Below are 18,697 nucleotides of genomic sequence, written 5' to 3' on the forward strand. Positions count from 1 at the left end.
ACCTGTGCCTGACTTCAAGCTCACTCCTGGCCAAAGTCACATGCTGACCGCCTTCATAGGCGAAGAGAAATGGAAATATGAGAAGGCCATGCAGCTGAAGAAAGCCCAATACAAGGAGCGCTTTTTGAAGAAAAATGTTGTCAAGATGACAACTGATGAACTTGTTGCTATACAAACTGAGATCAAAGGAATCAGTGATGAATTCAATGTCTACCACACTGATTGGCTTGGATCCTAAGTCAGATTCGTGAAATTGACAGAAAAATTCTCTTCAAATGTTGCTGCATCATCGCAACGCGAATCTCCTCAGGGTGAACTATCCGCTCAACCCACTGAAGAACATGCCAGCACCGCTGATGAAAATCAGGCTGCTGATGAAACAGAAAGTACTAGGGCCGATGACTGCATTCCAGCCGTTGATGACATTGCCAGGGAAACCACTAGTGTTGCGCCTGAGGATCAAGCCAGGCCAGCTGAAGCTTCAACCGCTGTGCCTGAAGAAACTGACCAAGCCAGAGTAACTGCATCAGTTGTGCCTGAAGTAACTGCACCAATTTCCTCTGCTCCTCCTGCACCCACACCAAGTCCAGTTCTTCCTTCTGCATTAGAAATGAAGAAAACAAAGGCTGCAGAGCGAGCAGTAGTAAAGAAGAGGAAAGCATCTGCTTCATCAAATTCTTCATCTCTGAAAAGATGAAGATGACAAGCTCTTTTGAGAATCATATTGATGACGTTCCCGTCTCAAGCATGCCATCAAAGGAAATCATTCCTTTTGGTGAAGAATATGAGATCCCAAGCAGATCTGATGAAGATGCTCCTTCTGCTGATTCTTCAGAGCAATTGCATGAAGAAATTGAAGTGGATGATATCCCTTCAACTCCAGTTGTTTCATCGCCAGTGCCTCAGTTCACAGCTGAAGAGGCAGGCGTTGAAGAATTAAGTGAAGAAGATGAAGACATGTACATTGGGAGCACCACGCCTGTGATGAATGATGACTTTTGGGAAAGTCAGCATCCCAACTCTCCTTTGTTCACGCCACTGCAACAAATCCCTTAGTCTCCATTGCACACTGAAGTTCAAATGGGCTCTGACGAACCTCACACCACTCCGTCCATTCTTGAAGAAATTCCAGCCACTAGTGCTGATGAAAATGCTGCTGAAGAAATGAAGACCAAGATTGCAACTGAAGCTGAAACTGAAATCCCTCAGCCTGTGGTTCCTGAGAATGTGATCCCGGAGGCTGTAATGCAATTGACTGATACTCCTCAGCCCAAGCCGAAGAATCCCTTCTCTAGGAAGCAAAACTTCAAGGCTGATGACTTCTTCCATGAGCATGTATTCTTCACAGACTACAATCCCTGTGACTCTGCTCGCCTATGAAGGAAGCATTTCTGGACAGCCAGCCAAGAAAACTTCTATTCTTCACTTCTTTTTGATAAGGACAAAGTCTTCGACCATGAGCATATTCCTCACGTGGACATGGAATCACTACCTTGCTTCACGCCAGTCCTCAGTGTTCTTCACGATGCTGGACTGCTCAACTTCTGCACAGATATATGTGATTGAAATGAAGAACTAATTCTTCAGTTCTATGCAACACTGCACATCACAGGAAATGCTGCAGATGTGAACTCTTGGGTGTTGGATTGGATGACAGAGAATACTCACTTCAAAGCACCGGCCTCTGAATTGCTTCATGCCCTGCCCGTCAGTCCTCCCCTTGAAGGTGCACATTGTATATATCATGAACCTGAACTTACTGACCACTATATGCAAGTGTTGATGAAGCCGCTGAAGCCCGGTCAAGCCCCAAGGACCAAATTCCTCGTGAAGGAATTGCTGTATGTGCCACGGACTGTCTATCGCATATTGACCAAGAATTTGAGTCCAATCAAGGGCCACGACTCTAATGAAGAAGAGGTCGTTGGTATCATGAAGAATCTGCTATTCAAAATCATTCATGGCGTTCCTGTCAACTACCATGATTTCTTCATGAGGACTCTGGCCAATGTTGCATTATCGCCATTTGAATTGAAGCCTTACTCTCCCTGGATTATGAGATTCCTCAGATCAAGGTCTTCAATCAATTACAAGGCTGATACACTAAACCATGGCAGCTACTTGTCCCCCATTGAAGTCCTCAAGCGGACATTTTCCTCAGTTGATGAAAAGGGCAAGGCCACTGCTGTTATTGATGAAGGCATTCGTCCATTGGATGGTCAGTTCCGCAAAGCTGCATCTTACTCCACCAATGATGACTCTGCCACTCATGACTCTGCCGCCAATGCCTCAAAGCAAAATCCTCAAGGCACAGCTCCAAGGGTGATGACTAATCATGAGCTTCTCCTCAGTCTTCACCAGAAGGTCGATCGCAACCACAAATGGGTTAAGCGTCAGTTTGGTTCTATTCTTCACAACATGACTGCTACACACAATGCAGTGAAGAAGAACCACTTCTACCTCCATGAAGTATTCAATCGCACCTGGGCTGTTCTGTCTCATCTTTATGGTGAAGAAGATCTGAAGCAAATGGGTTTCAAGCAAGACTTTGACTGGTCTCAACCACCAGCGAAGAAATTCAAGAAAGTCAAAGGTCCTTCCTTGGTGGCCAGCTCATATTCTTCATCGTGCGACACTGATGAGCATGAAGATTTGGACGACACTGCGGCAGACCCTACTTCAACAACCGACCCCAACAACGCTGCCGCTCCTCCACCGTCTTCGTGATATTCTTCAGCGGCATTAGTCCTCATTTTTCGTCCCTTTTGGTCATTCGATGACAAAGGGGGAGAAATTTGAGTTAGTCTTCAAGCGGGTCTATATATGGCATTTTTTTCCAAGTTACAACTCTCGTTCTGTTGAAGACTTTATTGGATCGAGTTGTAAACTTAAACCCGGCGGTTGTCTGATACTTTTGCTATGTTCTTCTGCATGCTATTTCCTCATATATGTTAATGCACGCATGCTGAATCACATCAGTCACCATATTTCATCATTCATTTCAAATTCTTCATACCATATGTTAAATGCGTGTATGAATTACAAGATATAGGGGGAGATCTCCATGATTCTACTCTTCAAATGTGCATTGCTTTAAAAGCAAATCCCTCACTATGCACATCTTCAGGGGGAGTTCTTCTATATCTTGCAATCAAATTCCTCAATATCAGTATTTACACTTCATATGTTTATCCCCGTTGAAAACTTAACCTATGTTGTCATCAATCACCAAAAAGGGGGAGTTTGTAAGTGCATCTAGTGCCCCATAGTGATTTTGGTGTATTGAAGACTTATAGGTTAAGGGACTAATGCGTTTGTGAGTGTACACAGGTCTATAAGTCTACGAGTAGTTTGATATTTACAGAGAAAGTCGACCCCTAAAAATGAATGTCTTCAACTGAAGACTTTGGATTTATAAAGACTTTCTGAAGACTTTGAAAGTGAAGAAATTGGTGTGACCGTGAAGACTTGGATTTCATGCGAGGAACATGAAGCGTGAAGACTTTTGTTTTCGTAGTTTCATTTTCTATTTCTTGAGTTATAGGAAACACCGTACTATTAAAGGGGTCGAGGAAAAACTAAGGAAAAGTTTCCAAGTGATGCTCATCTCAAATCCTACACCTACCAATCCTTTTGAGCGAACCCATTGGAAATCTCATGCAGTTCAGTCAATTTCTTCAGTGACAGAGACGAAGTTCTTCTGGTCTCTGAGGAATTTGTTCTGACTGAGGAGTTCGGAATTCGCTAGTGCGGATTGCCTACAAGTGAGGAACATGATAGCCCTAAGGAATTTGATAGTCAAATTTCCGATCGTTGTTGTGCTATGCGCTAGCTGTCCCAAAATATCTACGCACCTAACGGTCATATCACTTAAGGGCATTTATGTCTTATCATGTTGGGCTTCTCCCTAGGCTATAAATAGCCGCCCCCTACAACCACTAGCTGGTTGGCTGCTCCGAGAGAAACTAACACTTGTCATTGAGAGCATCCCATCCTCCGAGGACTTTGAGTGAAAATCATCAAGTGAGGAAAACCCAAACACCTACAAACCCAAAGTGATTGAGCATCACTGAAGAGATTGATCCTGTGTGGATCCGACGCTTGTTACCTTTGAAGACTATGCATCTTCCAGACGGTTAGGCGTCATGGTCTAGAGCATCCAAGAGGAAATTGTGGATCGCCGAGTGACCGAGTTTGTGAAGGTTTGGAAGTCACCTGAAGACTTACCACAAGTGATTGGGCGAGGTCTGTGTGACCTTAGCTGAAGAAGAATACGGTGAGGACTATGTGTCTGGGACTGTGTGTCCTCAGGTTAAATACCTAGCCGCTCCAACCAGACGTACAACTGTCACAACAGTTGGAACTGGTCTACCAAATCACTGTCTTCACCAAGCCTACTGGTTTTATTTCCTCAACCCTTCCATTTCCTCATTACTGTGTTGTGTGCTTTTTCATATCTGTTCGAAGACTTTGACTGAAGACTTTCTCAATTTCCTCAGTTCAATTTCTTAAGTCTGTTTGTCTTCATCCTGTTTTATCCCGTGCTTACGCTTTCTGTACTCTGTGTTTGTTTTCATTTCGTCATGATGTCTGTGCTTATGTTATGTTATGTCTGCATCTGAGTACTTATTTTGCTGCAAGTAGTTCTTCGCTTAGGAATTCCTCACCCTGAAATTTCCGAGTGAAGAATTCATAAAAATCGCCTATTCACCCCCCTCTAGTCGACTTAACGCACTTTCAATCATTGCAGTCATGCTTTTCTTTCAATGAACTATCATGAATAACTTTATAAATTTCCTCTTTCAACACTTCACCAAAAATTTTAGATTCATCGTTTTCAAGCAAAACTTCATAGAGATAATCAAGCGCACTCAACTCACTAGCAATTGGTTCTACATATTGGATCTTTTAAAAAGATTAGCAAGAGGATGATCCCTCTTTAATTTTCTTGTTTCTTTTCTATTTTCCAGTCATGAAGGCAAAAAGCAAACAAACGAGCAAAAAGGCAAACGGAAAATATTTTTGCAAAAATGTTTTAGAAGTGGGGGGGGGTGAAAACGGGAGGCAAATGGCAAATAAATTAATTGCAAGGGGATGAGATTTGTGATCTGGTACTTGATAGATGTTGCCTCTAGTCGACTTAACGCACTTTCAATCATTGTAGTCATGCTTTTCATTCAATGAACTATCATGAATAACTTTATAAATTAGCTCTTTCAACACTTCACCAAAATTTTCAGATTCATTGTTTTCAAGCAAAACTTCATAGAGATAATCAAGCGCACTCAACTCACTAGCAATTGGTTCAACATATTGGATCTTTTAAAAAGATTGGCAAGAGGATGATCCCTCTTTAATTTTCTTGTTTCTTTTCTGTTTTCCAGTCATGAAGGCAAAAACCAAACAAACGAGCAAAAAGGCAAACGGAAAATATTTTTGCAAAAATGTTTTAGAAGTGGGAGGGGGGTGAAAACGGCAGGCAAATGGCAAATAAATTAATTGCAAGGGGATGAGATTTGTGATCTGGTACTTGATAGATGTTGATGATGTCTGATTGCCTGTATCTGCGTTGGTATTTCCCCGAAGAGGAGAAGATGATGCAGCACAACAGCGGTAAGTATTTCCCTCAGTTATGAAACCAAGGTTATCAATCCAGTAGGAGAACCAAGCAACACTATGTAAACATCACCTGCACACAAATAACAAATACTTGCAACCCAACGCGTAAGAGGGGTTGTCAATCCCTCCTCGGTATTGAGATAGATTAAATTGTATGAGATTGGATAAATAGATCTAGCGAAAACACAAAATAAAATAAATAAAGAAAAAGTGTTGCAAGGTATTTTTGGGTTTTTGGAATTATAGATCTGAAAACAGTATGATAGAAAATAGACCCGGGGGCCGTAGATTTCACTAGTGGCTTCTCTTGAGAAAATAGCATACGGTGGGTAAACAAATTACTGTTGAGCAATTGATAGAAGAGCAAATAATTATGACGATATCCAAGGCAATGATCATGTATATAGGCATCACGTCCAAGATTAGTAGACCGACTCTTGCCTGCATCTACTACTATTACTCCACACATTGACCGCTATCCAGCATACATCTAGTGTATTAAGTTCATGGAGAAACAAAGTAATGCAATAAGAACGATGACATGATGTAGACAAGATCTATTCATGTAGGAATAGACCCCATCTTTTTATCCTTAATAGCAACGATACATGCGTGCCTCGCTACCCCTTCTGTCACAGGGTGAGAACACCACAAGATCGAACCCATCACAAAGCACCACTGTCGCGAGATATCCGCGTCCACCTATGGGACTAGGAGGCCCCTTGCTGGTTCGGTAGGGGGACGGCGCGTTGCACAAAGACTAGACCAGCTCACGGCAGCACGACAGAGAGGCACACAAGCAATTTACCCAGGTTTGGGCCGCCGCGAGGCGTGAGACCATACTCCTGCTTTAGTAGATTGATGGTGGAATGGGAATGGTGGAACGCAGTACACTTTGCCCGGCAGGGTTGTCGTAGGGCAGCAGCGACTACGCGCGTATGGTGGTGTGGGTTCCTCAACTTTCCAACCCTTCCTACGGGTGCCATGGGCCTCCTTGTATAGATTAAGGGGTCACCACAATGGCAAAGTGGTCATTATCCACTGATATGATAGCAAAAGTGCTATCATACCTAAATCTGTGGGCTGACAGGGTGCATTAAATGCACCACTTAGTGTCACATCATTGGTTGCTCAGCAAGGCTTGCCAGGCTGTCTTGCCAGCTCCGCGCCTGTTCCCTTGACACGTCGCAGGACGGGTGTCATCTGTGGGTTTCTTCTATAGGAAATGGCCGCCATGTGGCGAAGGCTGCCACTTAATCATCTTGCGGCTTGACACCGCACCGATCGACGACGTGGGTCGTGCTTGAGTTGTTGGTGGGGTGGTTCAGCCCCCGTGAGCCCCGGCAGGCTCTGCCGGGTAGCCTTGATTGCTCACTTTTTGTGGTGGCCTTGCCCCTTGCCGGGCTCGCCTGCTCGGGAAGGGAGACCCTTCTCTTGCCGATATCTTGCTCCTCTGGCTTGATCTTGGTCCTTATGAACTACATGTTGGTTCTTCAAATCTCTTGGTTCTTCAATCTCTGACTTAAGCTTGTGCTTCAATCTTGATCTTGTGCCTGTGCACAGTCTGGGCAGGGTTTGTTGCACCGACAGAAGCCCCTAGGCCTGCCTCGAACATGCCACTGAGCGTCGTGGGGGTAGGGCCAAATAAGTGCACATGCAGAGTCGCTGAAGGGGTTGGCCCCTTGAGTTTTCCTTTGCTGCTCCATTAGTCTTGATTTTGGGGCGGTTCCGATTTCCCCGCGCGCGGTGCGCGATGCATGGAAGAACTTGGATCGTGGCCCGCGGATTCTTCTCGCCCCAAGATCACGGGGCGGAAACTGCCGTCCCACTCGTCCAGCATGCACCTCGCCACGTGTCCCGCATGTATCGGCGTGGTAGGTGGTGGATGCGAAGGATATGGGGAGGAGTGCCATGGCTGAAAATCGAGCGTCGATGGTTGGAGTAGAGGGGCGGCCTCGACCCTCAGAGTCACAGTGGGTGCAGAGAGGCCATATTGGAGGAGAGGGGCGGCCGTTTCCCGTAGGAGGAGCCAGCCCCCTGCCCCATTTCCCTACAAAAGGGGTTGGGGCAGTGTCCTTCTACACACACTTCTCCTTCTCCTTCGTGATCCTTCTCTTCTAGTCATGGTGCGAGGGCGAGGGCGTGGTGGTGTTCCGGCGGTGGCGACGAGGGTTTCTTCTCGACAGCGCGCCCCTCCTCCCTCGGACCCTGAGGCAGCGGAATCTTCCGCAAGGAGAGGAGGAAGGGGACGCGGTCGTGGTCTCTGTGGTGCTCGAGGAGGAGGAGGGCGGGGCGGTGCCTTGGTGGCGCCTCTGCCGGCGGCTCCTCCCCTGATGGAAGGCCACGTTGGCGACCAACCCCGGGAGTTCGTCATCAGGCTGTACAAGCCCGTGTGTGGTCACCTTCGCCTCCGAACTCCCTTTGCGCAGGAGATGGAGCTTGAGCAACCACTCACTCTGCGGTTTCACATGAGGGGCTGCGGGAATGGAGGTATGAGGGTTGATGTCGTTTTCCCCGATGTATCTTCGCCGCGGCTGGAAGACCTTTGCCCATGCGCACGGCTTCGCGGAGGGGCACGTTCTCCAGTTCAAATTAATGGAGAATGGCCTGCTCTCCATCAAGATCTTCGGTCACTAGGGTGGTTGCTTAGGGTGCTGCGCAGAGAGCTCGACTGACGACGAAAGCTCCTCCTTGAGCGAAGGCGACGAGGAGGACAGTGACGGCGATGACGACGACAGCGGGCGGAGGAGCGACGACTCTGACTCCAGTTGATCGTCGCCCGCACCATATTCATCACGTGGCGGCACCATCATCTGCATCTGCATCTCCTCCCCGGTAGTGCGATTTGCCGGGGAGTTGGATGCAGAGGTGCGGATGGTGTCGCCGGGCTCCTCTAGCAGTCATCTAGCTGGACTCCGGTAGGCTTCCTCTCAGGCTGCAGCTCTGTTAGCCCTGCCAAGTGCTGCTGGCCTTGGTGACGGTAGTCGACGGGGCCGTCTTCCGCTGTGCTCTCCATCGAGGCGTTCCCTCGCGCTCCCGTTCCCCCCGGGCTGCCTCTCCTGGAGCCCAATGAGAGGGGGCCGGGCCTCCTCCCAGGCGCTTGTTTTGCCCTCCTCGCCTTCGACGACTGCACCTAGGAGGAGAGGGACAAGACAGGGCATTACGAAGCACTTAACTTTTTTCAATCTTAAACTAGCCGGCACTTGTCAAGTTTTAATTCAAATAATGTAATCTCTCGAGTCCATCTTTGTGTTCTGTAATGCTTGTACTTGTATTAGCATATGAATGAAAAAGATGAACCTTGCCGGGAACCCGTGCATCTGTATGTCCATGTAGAGGTGGGGTGCCTCTTTAATAAAAATAAACGAGTTTTCCCCGGCAGGATATCCTGCCGGCACCCTCTTTGTCTGCCGGAGAGCTACGTCTGCCAGGGAACAAACAGAGGGGCCAGCCCCCCGCCAGCTCCTTTTTACCAAAGGCTACTGCGACCACCCTGACTGAAGCAACATTCGAGTCATGGATGGGAGCACCTAAGTTTCAAAAGAGAGGCGAGGTTTTCTCATGCAAAGTTATAGCCTTACAGAACACTAATGGACAAGAGGTAAAACTTATCTGTTTGGCTTTGCCGGGGATCGCCGTGTTGTGCAATCTTCTCGTCCTTTGTCGAAGCCAAGTTCACGGCAGGAACCTGCAACTTCATGCAGATGAGAATGAATGCAGGATGCAATCCTATCTATATGCATATGCAAATGCTCATGAAATGCTTTTGTAGTGATCTAGGTGTGCTCATGCATGCATGCAATCTTAGTTGGGGCCCCCTTATAGCGCTTCTTTATTTTCTCTTGCACGGGGTCATCGCCCCGACTTTGTACAAGGGGTTACATGTAGCTGAGGCAAGGCCTGTACAAAAGGGTGGCAGCCGGGCGGTGCCCGACAGCCTCGCGCCTTACGGGTAGTACTTACGGCGATGCTCAATATTCCATGAGTTTTGCAACTAAGTGCCATCTCCGGTCTCCAGACGGACTGCGCCGGGTCTGGTGACTCGTACCACCCGGTAAGGGCCTTCCCACTTTGGTGACAGCTTGCTTGTACCCTTGGCGGACTGAACGCTCCTAAGGACACTATCACCTTCCTCAAAACACCGGGCATGAACCCTGCGGCTGTGATAGCGATGCAGGGCTTTCTGGTAGCATGCAACACGCGTAGCAGCCCGGAGATGGTTCTCCTCGAGTAGAACAGTGTTGTCACGCCGGTGCTGATCTTGCACTACTTCATCGTAGGCAAGCACTCGAGGGGACCCGTAAATTATTTTCGTGGGGATAACTGCTTAGATCAGGGAGAAGGGAGTCTGCCCGGTAGCTTGGTTAGGTGTTTGTTCTGAGGGACCAGGGAACTACCGGTAGCTCCTCAATCCACCACCTGCCGTGCTTCTGCAGCATACCGAAAGTTCTTGTCTTGAGTCCATGTAGCACTTCAGTGTTTGCCCTCTCAGCTTGTCCATTGCTCCGGGGGTGTGCCACAGAGGCGAATGAGATCTTGCATCCGAGGGTACGAACATATTGCATGAAGGCATGGCTCGTGAATTGGGTGCCGTTGTCGGTGATGATCCTTGCCGGAACTCCAAAACGACACACCAACTCTTTCAAGAACTTGATAGTCGACTGAGCAGTCACCTTTCTCACGGCAGTCACTTCCAGCCACTTTGTAAACTTGTCAATAGCAACGAACAAGAATTCAAAGCCCCCGATTGCTTGGGGGAAGGGGCCCAGGATATCGAGCCCCCAGACCAAAAATGGCCATGATAAAGGGATTGTCTAAAGGGCTTGGGCAGGCATGTGTGTTCTCTTGGAATGGAACTGGCAGGCTTCACATGTCGTGACGAGCTCGACCGCATCTTGGAGGGCTGTGCGCTAATAGAATCCTTGCCAAAATGCTTTCCCAACTAATGCCCTTGATCCAATGTGTGAGCCGCACATTCCTCTGTGAATCTCAACCAGCAGTTCCTTTCCATCCTCCCGGCAGACACACTTCAATTTCACACCGTTGGGCCTCCTTCTGTACATAGTGTCATCGACAAACTGATACATACTGGCCCTCCGGGCTACTTTCTCAGCTTAATCTTGGTCACCGGGAAGTTCTCCGGTTTGGAGGAAGCGGACGATGTGCCTTGCCCAAGATGGAGCCTAGGGCTCGGCAACAAGGACTAGCGGCACCTCCTCTGCTGCGGGAGCACCAGCCTCGTTCGTGGGGTCCATAGGCCTGGCTGGAGGGGGTGGTCCGGCAGGCTGTGAGGAGTTGTTTCTGGCAGGGTCTCTTCCGGGAGCGGACGGCTCAACCAGGAGAGGCTTATCGTAGTCCAACTTTCTCCTTTTCCGGGCCATTGTGGCTGGCGATACGGAGGGCTGAGAGAGACCGAGAACAAAAGTTCCTAGTTCCACAGGAAGCTTCTGCGCAACACACTTTGACAGGTGATCTGCTATGCTATTTTCTGCATGGGGTACGTGCTCTGTTTGCAACCCGTCAAAGTGCTCCTCCAATCTCCTCACTTCCTCGACGTATGCTTCCATCAATGGGCTTTGATAATCTTTGTTGACTTGTCTCACCACAAACTGTGAATCTCCTTGTATGACCAGCTTCTTGATTCCCAATTCTGCTACAATCCTGAGCCCGGCAAGGAGCCCCTCATACTCAGTTGTATTGTTGGTGGCTTTCTTCCCGGGCAAAGTGCATTTGGACAACGTACTTCAAGTGCTCCCCGGAGGGGGCAATGAGAAGCACGCCAGCCCCTGCTCCTTGTAGGGAAAAAGCACCATCAAAATACATAATCCATTCTTGGGGTGATTCCTTGTCGGGGAGAGTTGTTTCTATCACTTCCTCATCAGGGGTTGGTGTCCATTCTGCAATAAACCCTGCCAGCGCCCTACTCTGAATAGTTGATGTGCTCTCAAACTTCAAACCAAAGCTGGATAACTCCAAAGCCCACTCCACTATTCTGCCGGTAGCCTTAGGGTTTCGGAGTATCCTTTGCAACAGAAAACGAGTAACAACCGTGATCTCATGGGCTTGGAAGTAGTGGTGCAGTTTCCTCGAGGCCATGATGAGGCCAAAGATCAACTTTTGCACGCCAAAGTACCTCGATCTAGCCCCTTGTAACAAGGAGTCGACAAAGTATACTAGGCGTTGCACCACTTTCTTCCTTGCCGCGTCCTTGGGGTTGCTCTCGTTGTCGTGCTCATCACTGTTCTGATCCTTTTCTGACTCTGCCGTGATCTGTCCACTTACTGCCTCATCCACTTCTCGTTGTGATACCAAGGCCGCACTGACCACTTGGTTGGTTGCCGCCAAATAAAGCAACAATGGCTCTTGGGGTTTGGGTGCAGCCAAGGTAGGCACAGCTGATAGGTAGGCCTTCAATTCCTGCAGAGCTGCATCCACTTCCAGGGTCCACTTCATAGATCCTGCCTTCTTCAAAATTTTAAAGAACGACAGGGCACACTCGGCGGACTTGGAAATGAATCTGCTTAGCGCGGCAATGCATCCCGTCAAGCGCCTTACATCCTTAACTGTCCTTGGTGCTTGGATCTGCCTGATGGCCTTGATCTTGTCGGGGTTAGCTTCGATCCCCTGATGGGACACGAAGAAACCAAGCAGCTTGCCGGAGGGGACACCAAACACACACTTCTCCGGATTAAGCTTCAAGTTGATCTTGCGCAGGTTAGCAAATGTCTCCACCAAATCCTAGATAAGAGTGGTCTTATCCTTGGTTTTGACCACGATATCATCCATATAGGCCTCTATGTTTCTGTGCAACTGTGGCTCAAAACCAATCTGGACTGCCCATGCAAAAGTGGACCCGTCACTCTTTAGTCCGAATGGCATGCGGACAAAGCAGTACATGCCACATGGAATGATGAACGATGTCTTCTCCTCATCTTCTTCGGACATGAAGATCTAGTGATATTCGGAGTATGCATCCAGAAAGGAGAGCAAATCACAGCCTAAAGTGGAACCCACAATTTGGTCGATGCGCAGCAAGGGAAATGGGTCCTTCGGGCAAGCCTTGTTGAGATATGTGAAATCAATGCAAAGCCTCCATTTCCCATTCGCCATCCGGACCACCATTGGATTTGCTAACCATGTAGGATGCAGTACTCCTCTGACCACACCAGCTGCCTCTAGTTTCTTGATTTCCTCGACAATGAACTGCTGCCGCTCCAAGGCCTGCTTCCGGACTTTCTGCTTGATGGGTCGGGCATGTGGGCAGATAGCAAGGTGGTGCTCAATTACCTCCCTGGGAACACCGGGGATGTCAGATGGTTGCCAGGGAAACACATCGATATTCGCCCGCAGGAAGGCGACGAGCGCACTTTCCTATTTGTCATCCAGGGTGGCGCTAATGGTGAAGGTACCATCAATGCCAGCCAGCCCTGCTGGGACCTTCTACACTTGGGGTGCAGCAACCTTGGATCTCTTGCTGTTGGAACACTCCGGCACGTCGTCAACGGGTGCCGTGCACTCGGAGGAGCACGCTTCCCGGACTCCTTGCCCGAGGTCCTACAATCCCTTTTCTTTCCTTTGCTTTCCTTGGCGGGAGCTGTTGCTGCCGCAGCTTCTGCTGTGACTGCATCCCAGTACATCTTGTCTACGCAGATAATTGCATCCTTCTTATCTGATGGGATAGCGATGACTCCCAGTGGCCCTGGAATCTTCAAGGTGTTGTAAGCGTAGTGGGACGCTTCCATGAACTTGGCCAGGGCCGGCTGCCCAAGAATCCCATTGTACGACAGGGGGAGATCAACCACATCGAACACAACCTTCTCAGTCCGATAGTTCAGCTATCCCCCAAACATCACCGGCAACGTAATCTTCCCCTTGGGACGGCTCCTGCCGGGGTTAACTCCTTGAAACGTGCCGGTAACATCCAACTCTTCTTCTCCAATCTGAAGCTTGTTGATAACTGCTGGGGAAATCAAATTTAACCCGGCCCCGCCATCCACTAACATCTTTGTGACCTTGAGGTTGCGGATTGTTGGGGAGACCAACAACGGCAAGCACCCTACCGCAGTGGTGCGGCCAGGGTGATCCTCCTCATCAAAGATGATTGGCGTGCGGGACCATTTGAGCGGTTTGCGGGCCTCTGGCGCTGGCTCCATAGCATTGATCTCTCATGCCCATTGTTTGAGCTGACGGTGAGAGGCGTGCAAGGATGCACCCCCATCAATGCATAGGGCGTCAGTGGCCTTCTGAAATTCCTGCTCACTAGTTTCCTCTTCATTCCCTCCATCACTCACATCATCATAGATTTCCTTCTCTTGACCCCTGGCAGGTTTTCCTTGGTTCCGAAAGTGTTTGCCGGGGCGATTTGCTTCACCGCCTCGACCCTTTCCACCAGCGGTGTTCTGACCTTTCCCCTTATCACGCCTATCATATTCTGCCCTCTGTCTCTTGACAAGTTGATCAACTTGGTAACACTCCTGAAGGTCATGGCCCTTGGTCCAATGGATCTTGCAGTAAGGCCCATCGCCTTTCCCAGCTTTCTCGGCGGCATCGGCTTCCCGGCAGGTTGTGCAAGTAGCAACTTCCTTGCCGAGGGCCTCAGCCTTGGCCTTCTTGCCGGTACTAGGTGTGCCTGAACCTTCTACAGTCATCACTGCCTTATCCCTTGGCTTCTTGCTGCGCTTCTTGCCCTTCCTCTGACTGGTTGATTCATCTTCATCCTCTGAATCAACATTGATGCAATCTTCCTCTCCAGGCAACTTCCTTCCTTCCTCCATCTGAGCACACTTATCCACCAGTGTGTATAGCTCCTTCACAGTCTTGGGCAACTGCACATTCATCTTAGAACGAATGCGACGGTTGCGCACATTAGACTGGAAGGCTGCTATAACGGCTGCCGGATGGATATTTGGAATATTCCTATGAACTTTAATGAATCTTTGTAAATACTTACGAAGAGTTTCTCCTTCCTTCTGTTGGAGAAGTTGCAGGTCGCTGGGCCTGCCGGGCTCTTGGTGGCCACCGGTGAAGGCATCGATGAACCCGTGGCACAGGTCTGCCCATGACAAAATGGAGTTCTCCGGCAGGTGCATCCGCCACGACCTCACGTTGGTCTTGAGGGGCAAAGGGAAGTAGTTGGTGAACACCTTCTCATCTCTTCCCCCGGCAACTTGAACATCGATGGTGTAGATGCTCAAGAACCCTGCCGGGTTCAGCCTCCCGTCATGATTCTCATGTATCTCTGGCTTGAACGTGCGAACGGACGGCCAATGGACATGCCGCAGCTCTCATGTAAAGGCAGGGCAGCCGACCTCGAAAGGTAGGCACCCGCCAACACCGAGCGCAGGCTCGTCGAAGTTGAGGCCGCCGTACCCGTCGGTCTGGTGGAGGTCGTCATGGTGCCGATCTACGATAGCACGCGCGTCTCCCCGCCGCCTGCCCTCCGGGGCTCGACGTTGGCCTGGACGCGCTCGAGGGTCAGAAGAGGCCATCGAGACGTCGTCGGGGTCTTGATTCAGCTGCGCCCGTGCCGGCTACCATGGTGGGGACTGCACCGTGGGGACGGCCCTCTCCGTTCGGCCAGCAGTGCGGGCGTAGCTGTCACTTCGGGAGGTCGTGGCGGGACAGCTCGCCGTGAGCCCCCAGCTTTGGCGAAACCGAGCAGGCTTTGGATGGTGGCACGCCATTCATCCATCTGCTCGGTCGCTGGCGGAAATCTCAGCAGCAACTGAGCTCACTGAGCACTGCGTTGGTTTTCCCTTGAAGAGGAAAGGGTGATGCAGCAAAGTAGCGTAAGTATTTCCCTCAGTTTTTGAGAACCAAGGTATCAATCCAGTAGGAGGCCACACACGAATCCCTCACACCTACACAAACAAATAAATCCTCGCAACCAACGCGATAAGGGGTTGTCAATCCCTTCACGGGCACTTACGAGAGTGAGATCTGATAGATATGATAAGATAATATTTTTGGTATTTTTATGATAAAGATGCAAAATAAAGAAAGCAAAATAAAGACGGCGCCAAAAATAGCTTGTTGTCGGGAAATTAATATGATGGAAAATAGACCCGGGGGCCATAGGTTTCACTAGTGGCTTCTCTCATGAGCATAAGTATTACGGTGGGTGAACAAATTACTGTTGAGCAATTGACAGAATTGAGCATAGTTATGAGAATATCTAGGTATGATCATGTATATAGGCATCACGTCCGAGACAAGTAGACCGACTCCTGCCTGCATCTACTACTATTACTCCACACATCGACCGATATCCAGCATGCATCTAGAGTATTAAGTTCAAAAGAACAGAGTAACGCTTTAAGCAAAATGACATGATGTAGAGGGATAAATTCATGCAATGTTATAAAAAACCCATCTTGTTATCCTCGATGGCAACAATACAATACGTGCCTTGCTGCCCCTACTGTCACTGGGAAAGGACACCGCAAGATTGAACCCAAAGCTAAGCACTTCTCCCATTGCAAGAAAGATCAATCTAGTAGGCCAAACCAAACTGATAATTCGAAGAGACTTGCAAAGATAACCAATCATACATAAAAGAATTCAGAAGATTCAAATATTGTTCATAGATAAACTTGATCATAAACCCACAATTCATCGGTCTCAACAAACACACCGCAAAAGAAGATTACATCGAATAGATCTCCACGAGAGAGGGGGAGAACATTGTATTGAGATCCAAAAAGAGAGAAGAAGCCATCTAGCTAATAACTATGGACCCGAAGGTCTGAGGTAAACTACTCACACATCATCGGAGAGGCTATGGTGTTGATGTAGAAGCCCTCCGTGATCGATGCCCCCTCCGGCGGAGCTCCGGAGAAGGCCCTAAGATGGGATCTCACGGGTATAGAAGGTTGCGGCGCTGGAACTAGGTTTTTGGCTCCATATCTGATCGTTTGGGTGTACGTAGGTATATATAGGAGGAAGAAGTACGTCGAAGGAGCAACATGGGGCCCACGAGGGTAGAGGGCGCGCCCAGGGGGGTAGGCGCGCCCCCTACCTCGTGGCCTCCTGGTAGCTTTCTTGACGTAGGGTCCAAGTCCTCTGGATCACGTTCGTTCCGAAAATCACATTCCCGAAGGTTTCATTCCGTTTGGACTCCGTTTGATATTCTTTTTCTGCGAAACTCTGAAATAGGCAAAAAAAAACAGCAATTCTGGGCTGGGCCTCCGGTTAATAGGTTAGTCCCAAAAATAATATAAAAGTGTATAATAAAGCCCAATAATGTCCAAAACAGAATATAATATAGGATGGAGCAATCAAAAATTATAGATACGTTGGAGACATATCAAGCATCCCCAAGCTTAATTCCTGCTCGTCCTCGAGTAGGTGAATGATAAAAACAGAATTTTTGATGTGGAATGCTACTTGGCATAATTTCAATGTAATTCTTCTTAATTGTGGTATGAATATTCAGATCCGAAAGATTCAAGACAAAAGTTCAATATTGACATAAAAATAATAATACTTCAAGCATGCTATCTAAGCAATTATGTCTTCTCAAAATAATATGGCCAAAGAAAGTTATCCCTACAAAATCATATATTCTGGCTATGCTCTATCTTCACCACACAAAGTATTTAAATCATGCACAACCCCGATGACAAGCCAAGCAATTGTTTCATACTTTTGACGTTCTCAAACTTTTTCAATCTTCACGCAATACATGAGTGTGAGCCATGGACATAGCACTATGGGTGGAATAGAATGGTGGTTGTGGAGAAGACAAAAAGGAGAAGATAGTCTCACATCAACTAGGCGTATCAATGGGTTATGGAGATGCCCATTAATAGATATCAATGTGAGTGAGTAGGGATTGCCATGCAACAGATGCACTAGAGATATAAGTATATGAAAGCTCAACAAAAGAAACTAAGTGGGTGTGCATCCAACTCGCTTGCTCACGAAGACCTAGGGCACTTTGAGGAAGCACATCATTGGAATATACAAGCCAAGTTCTATAATGAAAATTTCCCACTAGTATATGAAAGTGACAACATAGGAGACTCTTTATCATGAAGATCATGGTGCTACTTTGAAGCACAAGTGTGGTAAAAGGATAGTAACATTGTCCCTTCTCTCTTTTTCTCTCATTTTTTTATTTGGGCCTTTTCTCTTTTTTTATGGCCTCTTTTTTTCTTTTCTTTTTCTTTTTCGTCCGGAGTCTCATCCCGACTTGTGGGGGAATCATAGTCTCCATCATCCTTCCCTCACTTGGGACAATGCTCTAAAAATGATGATCATCACACTTTTATTTACTTACAACTCAACAATTACAACTCAATACTTAGAACAAAATATGACTCTATGTGAGTGCCTCCGGCGGTGTACCGGGATATGCAATGAATCAAGAGCGACATGTATGAAATAATTATGAACGGTGGCTTTGCCACAAATACAATGTCAACTACACGATCATGCAAAGCAATATGACAATGATGGAGCGTGTCATAGTAAACGGAACGGTGGAAGTTGCATGGCAATATATCTCGGAATGGCTAAGGAAATGCCATGATAGGTAGGTATGGTGGCTGTTTTGAGGAAGGTATATGGTGGGTGTATGATGCCGGCGAAAAGTGCGCGGTATTAGAGAGGCTAGCAATGGTGGAAGGGAGAAAAGTGTGTATAATCCATGGACTCAACATTAGTCATAAAGAACTCATATACTTATCGCAAAAATCTACAAGTTATCAAAGCAAAGTATTACGCGCATGCTCCTAGGGGGATAGATTGGTAGGAAAAGACCATCGCTCGTCCCCGACCGCCACTCATAAGGAAGATAATCAATAAATAAATCATGCTCCGACTTCATCACATAACGGTTCACCATACGTGCATGCTACAGGAATCACAAACTTTAACACAAGTATTTCTAAAATTCAAAACTACTCAACTAGCATGACTCTAATATCACCATCTCCATGTCTCAAAACAATTATCAAGCATCTAACTTCTCATAGTATTCAACACACTTATAAGAATTTTTTTAATTGGATGCCTATTATCATTAAGCAAATTACCATGCTGTTTTGTAGGACTCTAAAAATAATCTAAGTGAAGC

Source organism: Triticum aestivum, chromosome 3D, assembly GCF_018294505.1.
Source record: "Triticum aestivum cultivar Chinese Spring chromosome 3D, IWGSC CS RefSeq v2.1, whole genome shotgun sequence".
Classification (NCBI taxonomy): domain Eukaryota; kingdom Viridiplantae; phylum Streptophyta; class Magnoliopsida; order Poales; family Poaceae; genus Triticum; species Triticum aestivum.